Source organism: Callithrix jacchus, chromosome 11 (genome assembly GCF_049354715.1).
Source record: "Callithrix jacchus isolate 240 chromosome 11, calJac240_pri, whole genome shotgun sequence".
Lineage (NCBI taxonomy): Eukaryota > Metazoa > Chordata > Mammalia > Primates > Cebidae > Callithrix > Callithrix jacchus.
Genome location: NC_133512.1, coordinates 106,430,562 through 106,448,429, shown reverse-complemented (window position 1 = coordinate 106,448,429; position 17,868 = coordinate 106,430,562). Strand labels below are relative to the sequence as shown.

Genomic DNA, 17,868 nt, shown 5'->3' with positions numbered 1-17,868 from the left:
GACATGGCTGGTGGTCGAAGGTGGGACCTCAGGTGGGGCAGTGAGCCGGAATACCTAAACCTACTCTTATGTAGCCTGAGCTTCCTCCTAGCATGGCTGCCTCAGAGTAGTCAGACTTTTTATGAAGTAGCTCGGGGCTTCAAATGTTAGTGTTTCAGTAAACAAGGTTAAAGCTGTATTGCATTTTATAATCTAGTCTCCAAAGCCACACAGCATGATTTCTGCTGCATCATTTTATATTATAAGCAAATCACTAAGTCTCGCTCAAGTTCAAGGAGAGGGAATCTAGAGCCCACTTCTCAATGAATTGTCAAACAGTTTACAGACATGTTTCAAAACCACTATAGGTTGTGTTTAGAATAATAAACTGGCTACTCCATAGCCACACACATACCTTCTTTTAAAGCATTCTATACCAGTCAACTTTCTCTCCTCTTTATTACTAGGAATCACCAAGACACATCTCAGTATTTGGCTGTGTCCCCACCCAAATCTCATCTTGAATTCCTACGTGTTGTGGGAGGGACCCGTGGGAGGTGATTGAATTATGGGAATAGGTCTTGCTTGTGCTGTTCTCATGATAGTGAAGATAGTGAATGAATCTCATGATAGTGAATGAGTCTCATAAGATCTGATGGTTTTAAAAATGGGAGTTTCCCTGCACAAACTCTCTGCCTGCTGCCATCCATGTAATATATTGACTTGCTCCTTCTTGCCTTCTGCCATGACTGTGAGGCTTCCCCAGCCACATGGAACTATAAGTCCAATTAAACCTCTTCCTTTTGTAAGTTGCCCAGTCTGGGGTATGTCTTTATCACCTGTGTGAAAACAGACTAATACAGTATGCTAACAAGGCCTTACCTTATTTTTTCAGCTTCTGAGGCCTCTACTGCATGCAAAAATAGATGCAAGGCCTTTGCCATTGGATACAGCCTGTCTTCTGAGCACCTCCACCAAACCCCCAGTGCTGCCCTAGGCCGTGTTGATGTGCTGAAATCCTCTACAAAAAACCCTGAACAAAACAGTGTTCCTTCAGCCAGTAATGAGCTAAGCCAGTGTGTGTTCTGAGCCAAAACTGAACACCTCCCTTTTGTGTTGTAGTGTGCCATATGGGCATCAAAGCAGCATTATCTTGCATTCTAAAGTCTTAGGGACATTTTAATCAACACAACTCTTTTAGGTTTTATTCAAAATCCCCTTTTGCCCTAAGGCATTCGTGTATTCACAGGAAGCTGGAAAACAAATCTAGGTGAGAGGCACTGCTCTGAGCATTGCTTCAGTTGATGACGAGACACTGTTTAGAGCTTTACTGCTAGGTCTGACCCTTTCTTCCCCAGACACGAGTTTATTTCCAACCAGCATTTCTATCTCGAATTATGCATTCTATTATAATAGACCCTGGAGAGTCCCACCAGCCAGCCAGGCCTGCCTAGCTAGGTCTGATCCCACACTGATATGATCAACTACTGGAAAACCAATAAGCTTCCTCTAGGAAGCTTCTGCAGCTCCAACCAGATTCAATGATGTATAACTGATCATAGTTCAATATTTTCTTTGTGAATCAAGGTCATTATTATGAATAACAATACTTCCTGCATTGTTTAATAGAGGGCTGCTTCCAGAAGCTATTTAGGTGTGAACGGAAAACAGAATTATAGAGTTGATTCAGCACAACTCTCCGGAGAAATGCTCAGAGACACCCCTCTGTGGAATTCCAGACTGTGTCCAAATACGTTAATGAACAGTTAGTTTCTGAAGTTGAATTGCAATCCTCCTCATTATGACATCTATATTCTGGTCTGAGTTTTGCCTTCTAGAGGAACATAGGATGAGCCTATTTCTTATTCTCTGTAACTACTTTCAAGTATTTGAAGGGAACTGTTTCCTTTAGTGCTCTCCTCCAAGCATTTTCTCTTCTTTCTGTGTACCTTTCTCAATGTTCCTCTTAAAACGTAGACCCATAAATTTAATACTCTTCCAAATTTGGTCCTTACAAATTTGGTGTCTTGCAACCAAATTCTGAAACAATTTTGTATTTGTTGTGGAATAGAACAAATGGGTGCATGTATCAAACTTAGGAATCAGGGTTTTTACTGTGAAAAAAGTGAGAAACAGATATAGAAAAAGGGAAATTGAGGGAGAACACTTTGGTGTTGTATTTGAATTTGAGGTAGCAATATGAACATAGGAGAGAGAGAGAGTGTGTATTCAGGTATTCTTAGCTCTGCCCACTGAAAGGGGTGCTTAGGAGTAACAATAAGTACACCTGGTGCCTGCATCTTGATTTTGAAATGCCATTCTCCACTAAAAGTAACCAGGGCTCCTTTGAGAAGTGGCTTCATTCCAGATCTGGGGCAAGAAATGTGCAAATTGAGCTTGCATATAATGAGCCTTGGTATACTTGAGAGCAAGGACTTTATTAAAGAAGACTACCAGGTCATGTTAAAAGGAGCCAACTACAAGACCCCATTGGTCCAAAATGGGACAATAGGAAGATAAAAAAAATAATGACAGGAATGGGTTGCAATGTATTTAATTTTTTAAAATCCATAAATCCATAGTGATGAGAGAGAAAAAGAGAGTGTGTGAAAGAAAAGTGTTGAAAGAAAGGTAGGAAGTGAAGTTTCTTTTAAGGATGAATTCTAGTTACTATAGAGAAAAGGAATGATGGATTTAGAAAAATCACCCTTTGTGGTCCACCAATATAATAACTACTCCAGGTCAGAAACATCAAGAGTTGCTAAAAGTATTATTGAGTAAAAGGCTCTTGAGGTATAGGACAGTCTCATGGCTTCATAGTACCATTACACAGAGCTTATCAATTACAAAGGGAGATGGGTACCTTTACAATGGAGAGATGTGGCTGTCACCTCAAGCTAACAAATTTAGCATCACAAACAGGGATACAATTCAACATTATTTAAGTACTTGTGGGAGGCATCACCTATGTAGTGGAGGTATTCGGGCCAAAAAAAGTGCTTAACTTGAATATAACCATAAGGAAATCGTCAAATCCAGAATGTGGGACAAGACAAATCACTGGAAGTCTTTAAAAATTCAATATTATGAGGAACAAAAAAGGTCAAGCAGGGGGATTATTCTAGATTAAAAGAGATTAAGGCTGGATGAGGTGGTTTACACTTATAATCCAGGCACTTTGGGAGGCTGAGGTGGGCAGATCACAAGGTCAAGAGATCGAGACCATCCTGGCCAACATGGTGAAACGCTGTCTCTACTAAAAATACAAAAATTAGCTGGGCGTGGTGGCGCGCGCCTGTAGGCCCAGCTACTTGAAAGGCTGAGGCAGGAGAATTGCTTCAACAGGGGAGGCGGAGTTTTCAGTAAACCAAGATTGTGCAACTGCACTCCAGCCAAGTGTCAGAGTAAGACTCTGTCTCAAAAAAAAAGAAAGAAAAAAAAGATTAGAGATGTAAGAACCAGATACAATGCATGAAACAACTGAATCCTGGATAGAAAATAAACTCCAAGAGATATTTTTGGGACAATTGGGGAAATTTAAATATGGCCAGTATATCAAGTTATACTTTTGAATTAATGATAATTAATTTAATTAATGTTCATTTCCTTATTTTATGAGGAAGTAGTGTTTAGGGATGAAATATCATGTCTTCAATTTTTAACTAGTTCAGAAAAAAAATAGAGTCAGAGAAATAAAGAAAATGTAAAAAAATATTAATGGGGAAGAAAAACAATTGGAGAATCTAGATGAAGTATACAGTAATTGTTTGTAGTGCTACTCTATTTTTTTTTAATTTTAAAAGCTTTTTAAAATTGCATTTTAGGTTTTGGGGTACATGTGAAGAACATACAAGATTGTTGCATAGATACACACATGGCAGTGTGATTTGCTGCCTTACTCCCCATCACCTATATCTGGCATTTCTCCCCATGCTGTCTCTCCCCAACCTCCCACCCACTGCTGTCCTTCCCCTATTTCCCCCCAACAGACCCCAGTGTATGATACTCCCCTCCCTGGGTCCATGTGTTCTCATTGTTCAATACCCACCTATGAGTGAGAACATGTGGTGTTTGATTTCTGTTCTTGTGTCGGTTTGCTGAGAATGATGGTTTCCAGGTTCATCCATGTCCCTACAAAGGACAAGAACTTGTCATTTTTTATGGCTGCATAGTATTCCATGGTGTATATGTGCCACATTTTCCCTGTCAAGTCTATCATCAATGGGCATTTGGGTTGGTTCCAGGTCTTTGCTATGATAAACAGTGCTGCAATGAACATTTGTGTGCATGTGTCCTTATATAAGAATGATTTATAATCCTTTGGATATATACCCAGTAATGGGATTGCTGGGTCGAATGGAATTTCTATTTCTAGGTCCTTGAGGAATCGCCACATTGTCTTCCACAATGGTTCAACTAATTTACACTCCCACCAACAGTGTAAAAGTGTTCCTATTTCTCCACATCCCCTTCAGCATCTGTCTCCAGATTTTTTAATGATTGCCATTCTAACTGGCGTGAGATGGTATTTCAATGTAGTTTTGATTTGCATTTCTCTAATGACCAGTGATGGTGAATATTTTTTCATACCTTTTGATTGGTGCATTTAGTCCATTTACATTTATGGTTAATACTGTTATGTGTGAATTTGATACTGCCATTTTGATGCTAGCTGGCTATTTTGCTTGTTAGTTGATGTAGATTCTTCATTATGTTGATGCTCTTTAGCATTTAGTGTGATTTTGGAATGGCTGGTACTGGTTGTTCCTTTCTATGTGTAGTGCCTCTTTCAGGAGCTCTTGTAAAGCAGGCCTGGTGGTGACAAAATCTCTGAGTACTTGCTTGTTCGCAAAGGATTTTATTTTTCCTTCACTTCTGAAGCTCAGTTTGGCTGGATATGAAATTCTGGGTTGAAAGGTCTTTTCTTTAAGAATGTTGAATATTGGCCCCCACTCTCTTCTGGCTTTAGAGTTTCTGCTGAGAGATCTGCTGTAAGTCTGATGGGCTTCCTGTTGTGGGTGACCTGACCTTTCTCTCTGGCTGCCCTTAGTATTTTCTCCTTTATTTCAACCCTGGTAAATCTAACGATTATGTGCCTTGGGGTTGCTCTTCTTGAGGAATATCTTTGTGGTGTTCTCTGTATTTCCTGCATTTGAGCGTTGGCCTGTCTTGCTAGGTGGGGGAAATTTTCCTGGATAATGTCCTGAAGAGTATTTTCCAGCTTGGATTCATTCTCTTTGTCACATTCTGGTACACCTATCAAACATAGGTTAGGTCTCTTCACATAGTCCCACATTTCTTGGAGACTTTGTTCATTCCTTTGTGAGCTTTTTTTCTCTAATCTTGGTTTCTCATTTTATTTCATTGAGTTGATCTTCGACTTCTGATATTCTTTCTTCTGCTTGGTCAATTCGGCTGTTGAAACTTTGGCATGCTTCGTGAAGTTCTCATATTGTGTTTTTCAGCTCCTTTAATTCATTCATATTCCTCTCTAAGTTATCCATTCTTGTTATCATTTCCTCGAATCTTTTTTCAAGGTTCTTAGTTTCTTTGCATTGATTTAAAACATGTTAAACATGTTCTTTTAGCTCCCAAAAGTTTCTCATTATCCACCTTCTGAACTCTAATTCCATCATTTCATCACAGTCATTCTCTGTCCAGCTTTGTTCCCTTGCTGGTCCTTTGTAGGAGGCGAGGTGTTCTGGTTTCGGGTGTTTTCCTCCTTTTTGCGCTGGTTTCTTCCCATCTTTGTGGATTTATCCACCTGTCGTCTGAGTAGTTGCTGACTTTTCGATTGGGTCTCTGAGTGGATGCCCAGATTGTTGATGATGAAGTATTTCTGTTACTTGGTTTTCCTTCTACCAGTCTAGCCCCTCCACTGTACGACTGCTGAGGTCCACTCCAGGCCCTGCTAGTCTGGGGTGCACCTATAGCAGCTGTGGAACAGTGAGGGATGCTACCAGTTTCTTTTTCTGCTATCTTTGTCCCAGAATGATGCCTGCCAAATGTCAGTCTTCTGGATATAGAGGGGTCAGGGAGCTGCTTGAGGATACAGTCTGTACTTTATAGGACCTCAAGTGCTGAGCTGTGAGCTCTGTTGTTCATTCAGGACTGTTAGGCTGCTATGTTTCATTCTGCTGCAGCAGAACTCATTAAAAAAAACCCTTTTTTCTCAGATGCTCTGTCTCGGGGGGGTTGGGGCTTTCTTTAGAGAAGTCTCTAGCTAAAAATAAATAAGTTAAAGGCAAAATGGACACAATAAAAACAGTTAAAAGCCTTATGCTTCAAGAATGAATATAGCTAAGAATTGAGCTACCAAGGTGGGGATCATTCATCTTTTTAACTAGCTTATTTTTACAAAGCCTGAAGATACCCATTAATTGCCTTTGCTGAACTGACATGTCCATTACAAAGTGTTTGTGAGCACTGAATGTTGAAGTTTTCTTGCTAATGTGGAACTGGAACAACTACTTCAGAACCATTTTAATTTTAATTTTCCTCAAGGCACATGTCCTTGTAATTTGACCTTGCTGGGTGCTGGAAACTTCAAGTTATAGGAGGTGTGAAACCAGTTTTGTTTTCTCTGTCCCTTATTGTCATGTTTTCAGCTACAGGCAACTGCACATCTTTGGTTTGATTTATTTAATTACTCTCCATGGGAAAATCGGTCCTAGGAAAATCATTTTGGAAATATGAACTATGCTTGGTAAACTCAGGAGTTTTAAAAATTAAGTTACAACTCTTCATTTTTAGAATGGGTCTAGATATAAGCAAACACTGAACACTGTTTTTCCTCAGAAAATAGTCACTGTGGTAGGTGCTGTGGTGTGCGCCTCTACTTAGGAGGCTGATGCAGGAGAATCACTTGAGCCCAGGAGTTTGAGACCAACCTCAGCAATACAGCAAGATCATCCCTGGCTCTAAAAAGTTTTTTAAAAATTAGCCGGTTTTGGTGGTATGTGCCTATAGTCCCAGCTACTCAGGAACCTGAGGCAGGAGGATAGCTTGAGCTAAGGAGTTAATTGCACTACCGCACTCTAGCCTGGGTGACATAGTGAGACCTCATCTCAAAAAAAATACAAATAAAAAAATAAAGTCATCATCAAAATAACCATAGAAATGAAGTGTTCTGACTTAGGTCCATGCTTCTTTGTTTTTTTGGATGGAGGTTGGAGAAGGCATATGGGGATGTTGTTTATTAGGAATGGTGATAGAGTATACTAAAACACTTGCTTACTTCTATGGCTAAGGCAGACTCTCTGATTGGTAGGGAGCTAGTGCTAAGAGAAGCTTGCAAAAGATGATGAATGAATGGAGAGGAGAAGTCGACAGGACACTTTGTGAGAGACCTTGTGAGGTTTGGGCTTGGGCATCTGGGAAGCAAAGTGTCATGAATGGAGGGAACAGGCCTTTCTCCCTGTATCCACACAGGACCCAGCCCTGTTCTGGCAATGTGCAAACAAATGGCTCTGGAAGTATCAGGGGGCTACAACCTTGGTCTGCTAGTGGGGATCCCACAAAGGGTGCTGTCAGCATTAGTGTTAGTGATCCCCCCTAAGGCAGTGTCAAGGGCAGTTGATAGTAGCCAGGGCTGACCAAAGTAGAAGAGAAGGAACATGGTAGTCCTGAGTAGGAACTGGCATGTGAATACCTGAATGGTTCGGGGCTCATGTTACACCATTTTATTCACTGTAACTCTCAGTTGGGCTCTAGGAGTGACATTCACCCAGAATGCCATGTCAGTCATGCATCCTGGAATTGGGCAATGTGGCTGCATGGTCTTGGGAAGCATGCCTTTTGGAGACTCCCAGAAATAATTACAGGCTGCTTTTCATGGGCTGCTGAGTTTCAGGCTATCAAACTTGTAGGGACCCAAGCCATTATGATTTTGAGTTTTGAGTTAATACATCCTCATTTTATTCATATGGTCTGATAACCTCTAGGAGTCCTGATTACTTAGTTTTTACTGCTCTTATCAGAGATTGTTGGGTAGTCTTATAATAGGGGCCAGCTGGAGTCTAAGCAGTGTTCCAGATTCAAGTGCTTTTGGAGGACTGGTGAGATAGGCCTGGCAGCATGCATTGCATGAGGGTTTGGGATGGCTTGTAGGTGGGTCAAAGACTATGAAACTGTGTTAATTAGATTGATTTTCAGAATAGTATAATATCTATCATTCAGATTGTTTTCCATCCCTACTCATACCTGGGTTTTGAGATAAATCTGCCAAAAGGTCATATTTAATTTAAATATGTTCAGGATCAAGCTTATGGCAAGCTCTAGTGGGAAAATCAGTGTAGATTGTTCTGGAGAGAAGACATGCCATCTGAAGAAGAGAATTATAGAAACATTTTCTGGCACATTACTGGGAGAAATTTGATCATGGGGAGCCAGGGGGTGATAGGTCCAGAAATGTGCATTAGGGGTTTTGCCAGACTTGCCAAGTCATAAAGACAGGTGGGCCCAGGAGAAGTTCATCAAAAAATTGAAATGGTACATTTGGGGTCAAATGTAAGCAGACCAGAGGGCACAAGTAAGATGAAGGGAAAGGTAGCCTGGACTGATGTCTGCTGTCACAGATGCACAGGTACCCTTACCCTAACTCGCACTTATTTATGATGGTGTGTGGAGAGAGTTCCTATACAACCAGCTAAAGGAGGATGTGTTAGTCTGTTTCCATGCTGCTGGTAAAGACGTGAGACTGGATAATTTATAAAGAAAAAAAGGTTTAATGGACTCACAGTTCCATGTGGCTAGGGAAACGTCTTATCATGGCAGAAGGCAAAAGGCACATCTTACATGGTGGTAGACAAGAGAGAATGAGAGCCAAGTGAAAGGGGAAACCCCTTATAAAAGCATCAGATCTTGTGAGGCTTATTTACTACCATGAGAACAGTAAGGGGGAAACCACTTCCTGATTCAATTATCTCCCACCAGTTGCCTCCCACAACATGTGGGAATTATGGGAGCTACAGTTCAAGATAAGATTTAGATGAGGATACAGCCAAGTCACATAAGTGGAAAAAGCCCAAACCTGGTTTACAGATGTGTCTGCTGGGATACATGGGTGCAAACTGAATATGTATGTGACTGGATTATATGCACTTTTGGAGGTGGCCTTAAACAATAGTGAGCAGGGAAAGTCTTCCCAATGGGCAAGCTGTGAGTGGTGCAACTGCTCATGTACCTTGTGTGGAAGGAAGAATTGCCCAGGATGAGAATATATGCAGATTCCTGAACAATGGCCAGTGATCAGGGGCCTAGAAGTAATAGATTGACAGATGGGAGACAAAAAAATCTAGGGAAGAAGTGTGTGAAGAGACACGTGCAAGCACAAAGTGTACAGATCCTATATCAAAATGTTAACATCAGGCCGGTTGCAATGGTTTATGGCTGTAATCCCAGCACTTTGGGAGGCCAAGGTGAATGGATCACTTGAGATCAGGAGTTGGAGACCAGCCTGACCAACATGGTAAAACCCCATCTCTACTAAAAATACAAAAATTAGCCGGGAAGTGGCAGGTGCCTGTAATTTCAGCTACTCAGTAGTCTGAGGCAGGAGAATCGCTTGAACCCAGGAGGTGGAAGTTGCAGTGAGCCAAGATCATGCCACTGCACTCCAGCCTGGGTAACAGAGCGAGACTCTATCTCCTAAAAAAAAAAAAAAGTTAACATCCACCAGATGTTGACATCCAACATAGATAAGGCATGTGATAGTTAATTTTATGTAGCAACTTGACTGGGCCACGGGGTGCTGAGAACTTTAGTCAAACATTATTCTGGGTATATCTGTGAGGGTGTTTCTGGGTAAGATTATCTCTTCATTTGGTATACTCAGTAAAGCAGATGGCCCTCCTAATGTGGGTATACCTTGTCCAGTCAGTTGAGGGCTTGACTAGAACAAAAGGACTGAGTCTCCCTCAGGAAGGGGGAGTTTCTGCCTGAATACTTGCCTAACTACTTGGGGCTGGGGCACCAGTTTTGTCCTGCCTCTGCACTTGAAGTGAAGCATTGATTCTTCCCGGTCTTTAGTCTACTAGCCTTTGAACTATAACTACACTATTGGCTCTCTTGGTTCTCAAGCTTTCAGACTTGGACTGAAAAAACCATTGGTTCTCCTGGGTCTCCAGCTTGCCAACTGCAGATCTCGGGACTTTTCAGCCTCCATAATTGCATTTCTTTATCTCTAGGTAGGTAGGTAGGTAGATAGATGATAGACAGACAGATAGATAGATCTTGTAGAGATATATGTATATAGGCCCTGAAGGTACAATTAAGTTATTTAAGAAGTGGCTCATGCCTGTAATCCCAGCACTTTGGGAGGCCAAGGTGGTGGATCATGAGGCCAGGAGTTCGAGACCAGCCTGATCAACATGGCGAAACCTTGTCTGTACCAAGAATACAAAAATTAGCCAGGTGTGGTGGCATGCGCCTGTAATCCCAGCTACTCAGGAGGCTGAGGCAGGAGAATCACTTGAACCTGGGAGGCAGGAGAATTGCTTGAACCTGGGAGGCAGAGGTTGCAGTGAGCCGAGATCACACCACTGCACTCCAGCCTGGGCGACAGAGCAAGACTCCATCTCAAAAAAAAAAAAAGAAAAAAGAAAGAAACATTAAAAAAAGAAGTGGCCAAAATGCCCATGGTCCCCACTACTTCTAATTACCTTCTCTCTTACAGCCTGTACCTGTGGCCTCACAGAGAGTTCTTACAATCTGTTGACAGAGGAAGAGAAGACTCAGGCTTGGTTTATAGATGATTTTGCATTCTATGCAGGTATGACTCAAAAGTGTACATCTGCTATGCTACAGTCCCTTTCTAAGACATCCCTGAAAGACTGGGGGAAGAAAGGTATTCCCAATCGGCAGAACTTTGAGCAGTGCACCTGGTTGTTCACTTTGCTTGTAACAAGAGATGGCCAGATGTGCAATTATTTATCAGTTCATGAGTTGTGGCCAGTGGTTTGGCTGGATGGTCAGGGACTTGGAAAGAACGTGATTTTAAAATTGGTGACAAGGAAATTTGGGGAAGAGATATTTGAGTGGGCATCTCTGGGCAAAAAACTTCTAAAGATATTTGTGTTCCATGTGAATGCTCACCAAACCAAAAGATGATGTCAGCAGAGGAGGATTTTAATAATCAAGTGGATAGAATAACTCACGTATGTATACCAGCTTGTTAGTTTTCTCTCACACTGCTGTGAAGAAATATACTTAGTTTTCTCTCACACTGCTGTGAAGAAATATACAAGACTGGTAATTGACTCACAGTTCCACATGGCTGGAGAGACCTCAGGAGACTTACAGTAATGGCAGAAGGCACCTCTTCATAAGGCAGCATGAGAATGAGGGCTGAGCAAAGGGGGAAGCCCCTTATAAAACCATCAGATTTCATGAGAACTCACTCACTATCACAAGAACAGTGTGGGAGAAACAGTCCCCATGATTCAATTACCTCCCATTGGGTCCCTCCCACTGCACGTGGGGATTATAGAGATTACAAGTCAAGATAAGATTTGAGTGAGGATACAGCCGAACCATATCACCAGTGAGCCTCTTTCCCCAGAGACCTCATTGTTGTCCAATGTGCTCATAAACAAAGTGGCCATGATGACAGAGATAGAGGTTGTGCATGGGCTCAGCAACATGGATTTCCATTTACCAAGGCCAACTTGGCTGTAGCCACTGCTGAGTGTCCATTCTGCCAGCAGCAGAGACCAACACTGAACACCCCATGTATGGTCCCATTCCCTGGGGTAATCAGCCAGCTACCTGATAGCAGGTTATCACTGGACATATGGAAGAGTCAGCATTTGGTTCTTACAGGAGCAGACATTTATTCTCAATACAGATTTGCCCTCCTTGAATGTAATGCTTCTGCCAACACTACCATCTGTGAATTTATAGAATGTCCATCCACTGTCATGGTATCTCATACAGCATTGCCTTTGATCAAGGAAATCACTTTGCAGAAAAACAGATAAAGAAATTGGACCATGTTTATGGAATTCACTAGTCTTACCATGTTGCCCACCATCCTGAAGCAGCTGGCTTGACTGAGTGGTGGAGTGGCCTTTTGAAGACACAGTTACAGATCCATTTGGGTGGTAGAGCTGAAGCAAGGTTCTCCAGGAAGTTGTATATGCTCTGAATCAGCATCCAATACATAGCACTGTTTCTCCCTTAGCCAGGACTCATTTATCTATGAATCAGTAGGTGGAAATGGGAGTGGCACCACTCACTGTTGTCTCTAGTAATCCACTATCGAAATTTTGCTACCTCTTCCCATGACCTTATGCTCTGCTTGCCTAGAGGTTTTAGTTGTTCCACATGAATGGAACCTTATCACTCCTGCTATCCTGTGAAGAGGTACCTTCTGTTATGACTGTAAGTCTCCTGAGGTCTCTCCAGGAACGGTGAGTCAATTAAACCTCTTTTCTTTATAAATTACTCAGACTTGCATATTTCTTCATAACAGCGTGAGAACAGACTAATACAGCTGGTATCCATTTGTAGGTTATTCTATTTACTCAATTAAAATCCTCCTCTGCTGACATTACCTTTTGGTTTGTTAAGTATTCACATGGAACACTTGTGATGGTTAATTTTAATGTGTTAACCTGACTGGACCATGGGGTGCCTAGATATAGGGAGAAATGTTTCCAGCAGGAGATACAACAATGATTCCATTCCACTGGAATTTAAGACTATAGCCCAGACATTCTGGGTTCCTCATGCCTCTGAACTGACAGACTAAGAAGGGAGTATCTCTGTTGGCCGGAATAATGAATTCTGATTGTTAAGGGGGAAATTGGACTACTACTCCACAATGGAGATAAGGGAAAGAATGTCAGAAATACAGGCAATCTTCTTTTTACCATGCCCTGAGACTAAGGTCAGTGAAAACTAAAACAATGCAATCCAGACAGCAGTAACAGCCCAGACCCTTCAGGATCGAAAGTTTGGGTCACACCACTGGTGAGGTACCCTAGCCAGCCAAGGTGCCCACTGAAGGCAAAAGAAATACACAATGGGTAGTGGAAGGAGGTGGTCATCAATACCAACTACGATCATGTGACCAGGTACAAAAATGAAGACTATAATTGTCATGCATATATCCCTTTTATTTGTTATGAATATATGTGTATGACAAATATCTTTGTTTCTTTCCTCTTTTATTCCTTTCTCATGTAACATAAGATGTATTGGCTTTATATCACAGTATTTAAGGATTGTTAATTTTACATCATAGTATTTAAGTTATGGGTACCAAGGACAAGAGTAAATGTCATTCCAGGACTTTACCTCCTCTTCTGGGAATAGGATTAATGTGTTTCCAGTTGTATGCAGGATAGTTGTGTCATGTTAGGTGGAATTATGACATTGGTTCTGTCTTTATTTGGGGATTAAATATGGTTTAAGGAGATATATTGGGTGCCAATTTGACAAGGGGCATACTTGTGATGGTTAATTTTAATGTGTCAACCTGAGTGAGACCATGGGGTGCCTAGACATTTGGTTAAACAATATTCTGAGGTTAGGCATGGGCCCAATGACATGACTTCCTACTTTGCAAGTCTGCTCTAACTGCTGCTGCCACTGAATGTCTAACCTGCCAGCTAGGAAGACCAGTGCTGAGCCCCTGATAGGGCACTGTTTACCAAGGAGACTCATTAGCAACTTGATGGCAAGTTGATCGCATTGGGCATCTTGCTCTTCTTACTCTATAGTACCAGGAATATCTTATAACCCTCAAAGTCAGCTTGTAGAGCTCTATTTTATTTATTTATTTCTACTATGAACAAAGCCAAAGAGAACATCCTTCTATGTGTGATCTTACTTCTCCACGCTTTTACTCCTAAGGGATATAAAGCAGGTTTGTCATTGCTTGGGAAGGGTACAAGTAAATGTAATTTGAATAGACATTGCCAGATTGTTTTTAAAAAAAGGCTCAAATTCTTGTATCCACCCACGATGTATGAGAATGTCCTTCTCCCCATAGTCTTGCTAACGATAGGCACTATCACTCTTTTTAATTTTTGACAAATAGTTTTCTTTCTTTTTTTTTTTGAGACAGAGTTTTCCTGTTTTTGCCCAGGCTGGAGTGCAATGGCGCGATCCCAGCTCACCACACCTCTGCCTCCCGGGTTCAAGCGATTCTCCTGCCTCAGCCTCCCAAGCAGTTGGGATTACAGGCATGCGCCACCAAACCCAGCTAATTTTGTATTTTTAGCAGAGATGGGGTTTCTCCATGTTGGTCAGGCTGGTCTCCAACTCCCAACTTCAGGTGCTCCGCCTGCCTGGGCCTCTCAAAGTGCTAGGATTATAGGTGTGAGCCACTGTGCCGGCCCATTTACTCTATTTTTAAATGTTTATTAGGCATTAGATTTTTCTCTTCTGTGAATTGTGTATTTATATCTTTTGCTCACTTTCTTACTAGTCTTTTATTCTCTTTTGCATCAGTTTGTAAAAACTCCTTGTATAGTATTATTATTGAATAGTTACCTTTCCTGTGTATCATAAATATTTTATCTGCATTTATTATCTATGAATTTTGATTACTATATCTCTTCTACATATACTCATAAAAAAGTTTTAAAGTTTTATAGAGTCTAATTTTTTTTTTATGTGTAATTTCTGGCTTTTGTGTCTCTCCTGCCTAAGTAATATTTTCCTGGATTTCCCCCCTCAAAGATTTTGTTTGATTTTAAATTTTTTATCCATCTGTAATTTATTTATGTGTCTGGCATAAGCTAGATATCTAAGTTTTTTTTTATTTTAGATACAGGTAGTTGCGCCAGCACCACTTATTACATAATTCAGCTTTTCACAAGGATTTGCACTACTGCCTTTATCACATATTACTTTTTGTATATATACTGAGTTCTCTTTGTTGGTCCTTATTCCATTCCATCAAGATGTTTGCCTAATCTTCTAGAGTTCTTTAATGATTTGGTAACAGTGACTTTTCAGATTGTTCTAGTATCTGCCAAATCTTCCCTCACTTTTTATCTTGCTATTCTCAGTCATTTATTTGTCCATGTAACTCTTTTGGGTTTTTTTGGAGACTGAGTCTCACTCTGTTGCCCAGGCTGGAGTGGAGTGGTGTATCTCAGCTCAATGCAACCTCCATCTCCCAAATGCAAGCAATTCTCCTTCCTCGGCCTCCCAAGTAGCTGAGATTATAGGTGCCTGCCACCAGACCCAGCTATTTTTTTCTGTTTTTAGTAAAGTGAGGTTTCACCATGTAGGCCAGGCTCCTTTTAAACTCCTGACCTCAAGTGATCCATCCACCTCGGCCTCCCGAAGTGCTAGGATTACAGGCATAAGCCACCATGCCTGTCCTGTCCATGTAACTCTTAAAGATATTTAATCCAGATCCAACCTATACCCAATGCCTGTTTGAGTACTAATTAAAATTTAACTAAATTTATACATCCTTTTGGGAAAATTGACTTATCTATTTTTTACAAATAGATGTTATTGCATATATTTCAGGTTTAAATATGTTATGAGGTACAAATAGATGGTAAAATGTTTTCTAAAGTGAAGCAGATTAACATCTGTAATCTCACACAGTTTCTTTTTTGTTGACAAGAGCAGCTAAAATCTACTTTTTTTTTTTAACAAGCATACCGAATACAATTTTATTAACTTTATTTGTTATTTGTTTTTGTTTTTTTGAGATGGTGCCTTGCTCTGTTGCCCAGGCTGTTGTGCAGTGTCATGATCTCAGCTCACTGTAGCCACCAACTCCCAGGTTCAAGCAGTTCTCCTGTTTCAGCCTCCTGAGTAACTGGGATTACAGGTGCCTGCCACCACACCTGGCTAGTTGTTTTTGTATTTTTAGTAGAGGTAGGGTTTCACCATGTTGGCCAGGCTGGTCTCGACCTCCTGAACTCAAATGATCTGCCCACCTTGGCCTCCCAAAGTGCTGGAACTACAGGCATGAGCCACTGCACCTGACCAATTTTATCTTTAGTCCTCATATACATTAAATCTTGAAGCTTGTTCATCTTGCATATCCACCACTTTGTATCTTTTGATCTACATCTCTCCAGGTCCTTTCCCACTTTTTCATAGTAGTTTTCTCATCCAAGCACATGAATGCTTTTCTTTTTTTGGAGACAGAGTCTCGCTCTATTGCCCAGGCTGGAGTGAAGTGGCACGATCTTGGCTCACTGCAACCTCCACCTCCCAGGTTCAAGTGATTCTCCTGTCTCAGCCTCCGGATAATTTTTTTTGTATTTTTCTAGATACTGGGTTTCACCATGTGGCCCAGGCTGGTCTCGAACTCCTGAGCTCAGGCAATCCACAGGCCTCGCCTCCCAAAGTGCTAGGATTATAGGCACGAGCCACTGTTCCTGGCCTGGTACATATTATTGTTATTAATTTTTTTTTGAGATAGGATTTTGCTCTGTCATCCAGGCTGAAGTACAGTGATGCAGTCATGGCTCACTGCAGCCTCAATCTACCAGGCTCAAGTGATATTCCCAATTTAGCCTCTCAGTTAGCTGGGACCTCAGGTGTGAACCACCAAACCCAGCTAATTTTTAAAATTTTTGTAGTGATGAGGGCTCATTATATTGCCCAGGCTAGTCTCCAGCTCTGAACTCAAGCAGTCCTTCCACCTCAGCTTCCCAAAATGCTGGGATTACAAGTGTGAACCACTGCTCCTGGCCTCTAGGTACATGATAAAAGAACAGGGAAAAGTCATTAACTAGTGTATTTATCCTGTCTTCAGTCATCTTACTAAATTCTCTTATTAATTCTGTAGTAGTCACAAGGCCAAGAGTTCAAGACCAGTCTGAGCAGCATAGCAAGACCCTGTCTTTACAAAAAGGTTTTTTTAAAAAAATATTAGCTGGGTGTGGTGGCGCACACCTGTAGTCTTAGCTGCTTGGGATGCTGAGGTGGGAGGATCACTTGAGCTTAGGAGTTCAAGGCTGCAGTGAGCTCTGACCTTGCCACTGCACTCCAGCTTGGGCAGCAGAGCAAGGCTCTGTCTCTTACAAAGAAAGAAAGGAGGAAAGACAGAGAGAAAGAAAGAAAAATAAAGAAATGCGAATACTTTTTAAAAAATTTACCAGTAGCTCTTAAGTTTTTTCTCCTTGTTCCCTAATATTTATACCATTTTTCCTGTCTTACTGAAGGTACTAGACTGTTCAAGACAGTGTTAAGTAATAACACTGCTGATATAGCATGTTATTGTGTTATTATAACACAATAACTAGTTGATTTTAATAACACAGTTTTTGGTGTTTTGCTATTTAGGATATTTCCTGTTGGGTTTTGGTAAATATTATTATATTAATAATTTTCTTTTATATCTAATTTATGTAGAATTTTTTATTAGGAATGGCTATTTCATCAGTTATATTTTCATGATCATATATATGTCTTGACATGATTGTATAGTTTTTCTTTTAAATCTGTTGATATATTTATTGGGTTATATTGACAGGTTTTCTGTCAGCCACCTTTAAAAAATCTTGATTACATTTCTGGATTCAGTGTAATTGTGTGGAATCATGCATCTATATTCATAAACTTAGAAACGTGCATCTGAACACATAAACGAGACTGATCTACAGTCCCGTTTTGTTTTGTTTTGTTTGTATTGTCTTTATTGGGTTTAGATTTACAGTTTGCTGACTTCTTAAAATAAATTGATAGGCTTTTAATCTTTTTTTGAATAGCCTAGAATAGTATAAATCATATTGAGATTTTTGTGCTCTTTAAAGAATAGATAAAACTCAGCTGGGATCCCATCTGCCTCTGGTGCATTTTTGCAGTGTTAGAGTTTAACACTTTTTCAACTTCATCAATGGTTATTGTTCTATTTATGTTTACTCTCTTTCTTGGGTGAGTTTTGTTTATATAGGAAATCATCTC

General features: G+C 40.8%; 1 long non-coding RNA gene across 2 annotated transcripts in view; it reads left to right on the top strand.

Annotated features, from left to right (window-relative positions):
• Window positions 1–17,868, top strand: part of LOC118143765 (uncharacterized) — an 81,201-nt gene that overhangs the window by 2,638 nt on the left and 60,695 nt on the right. For both annotated transcript variants that reach the window (XR_013524210.1, XR_013524209.1), the window contains exon 3: window positions 10,655–10,750. This is a non-coding gene — a long non-coding RNA (uncharacterized LOC118143765). The remainder of the gene's footprint in view (window positions 1–10,654; window positions 10,751–17,868) is intronic.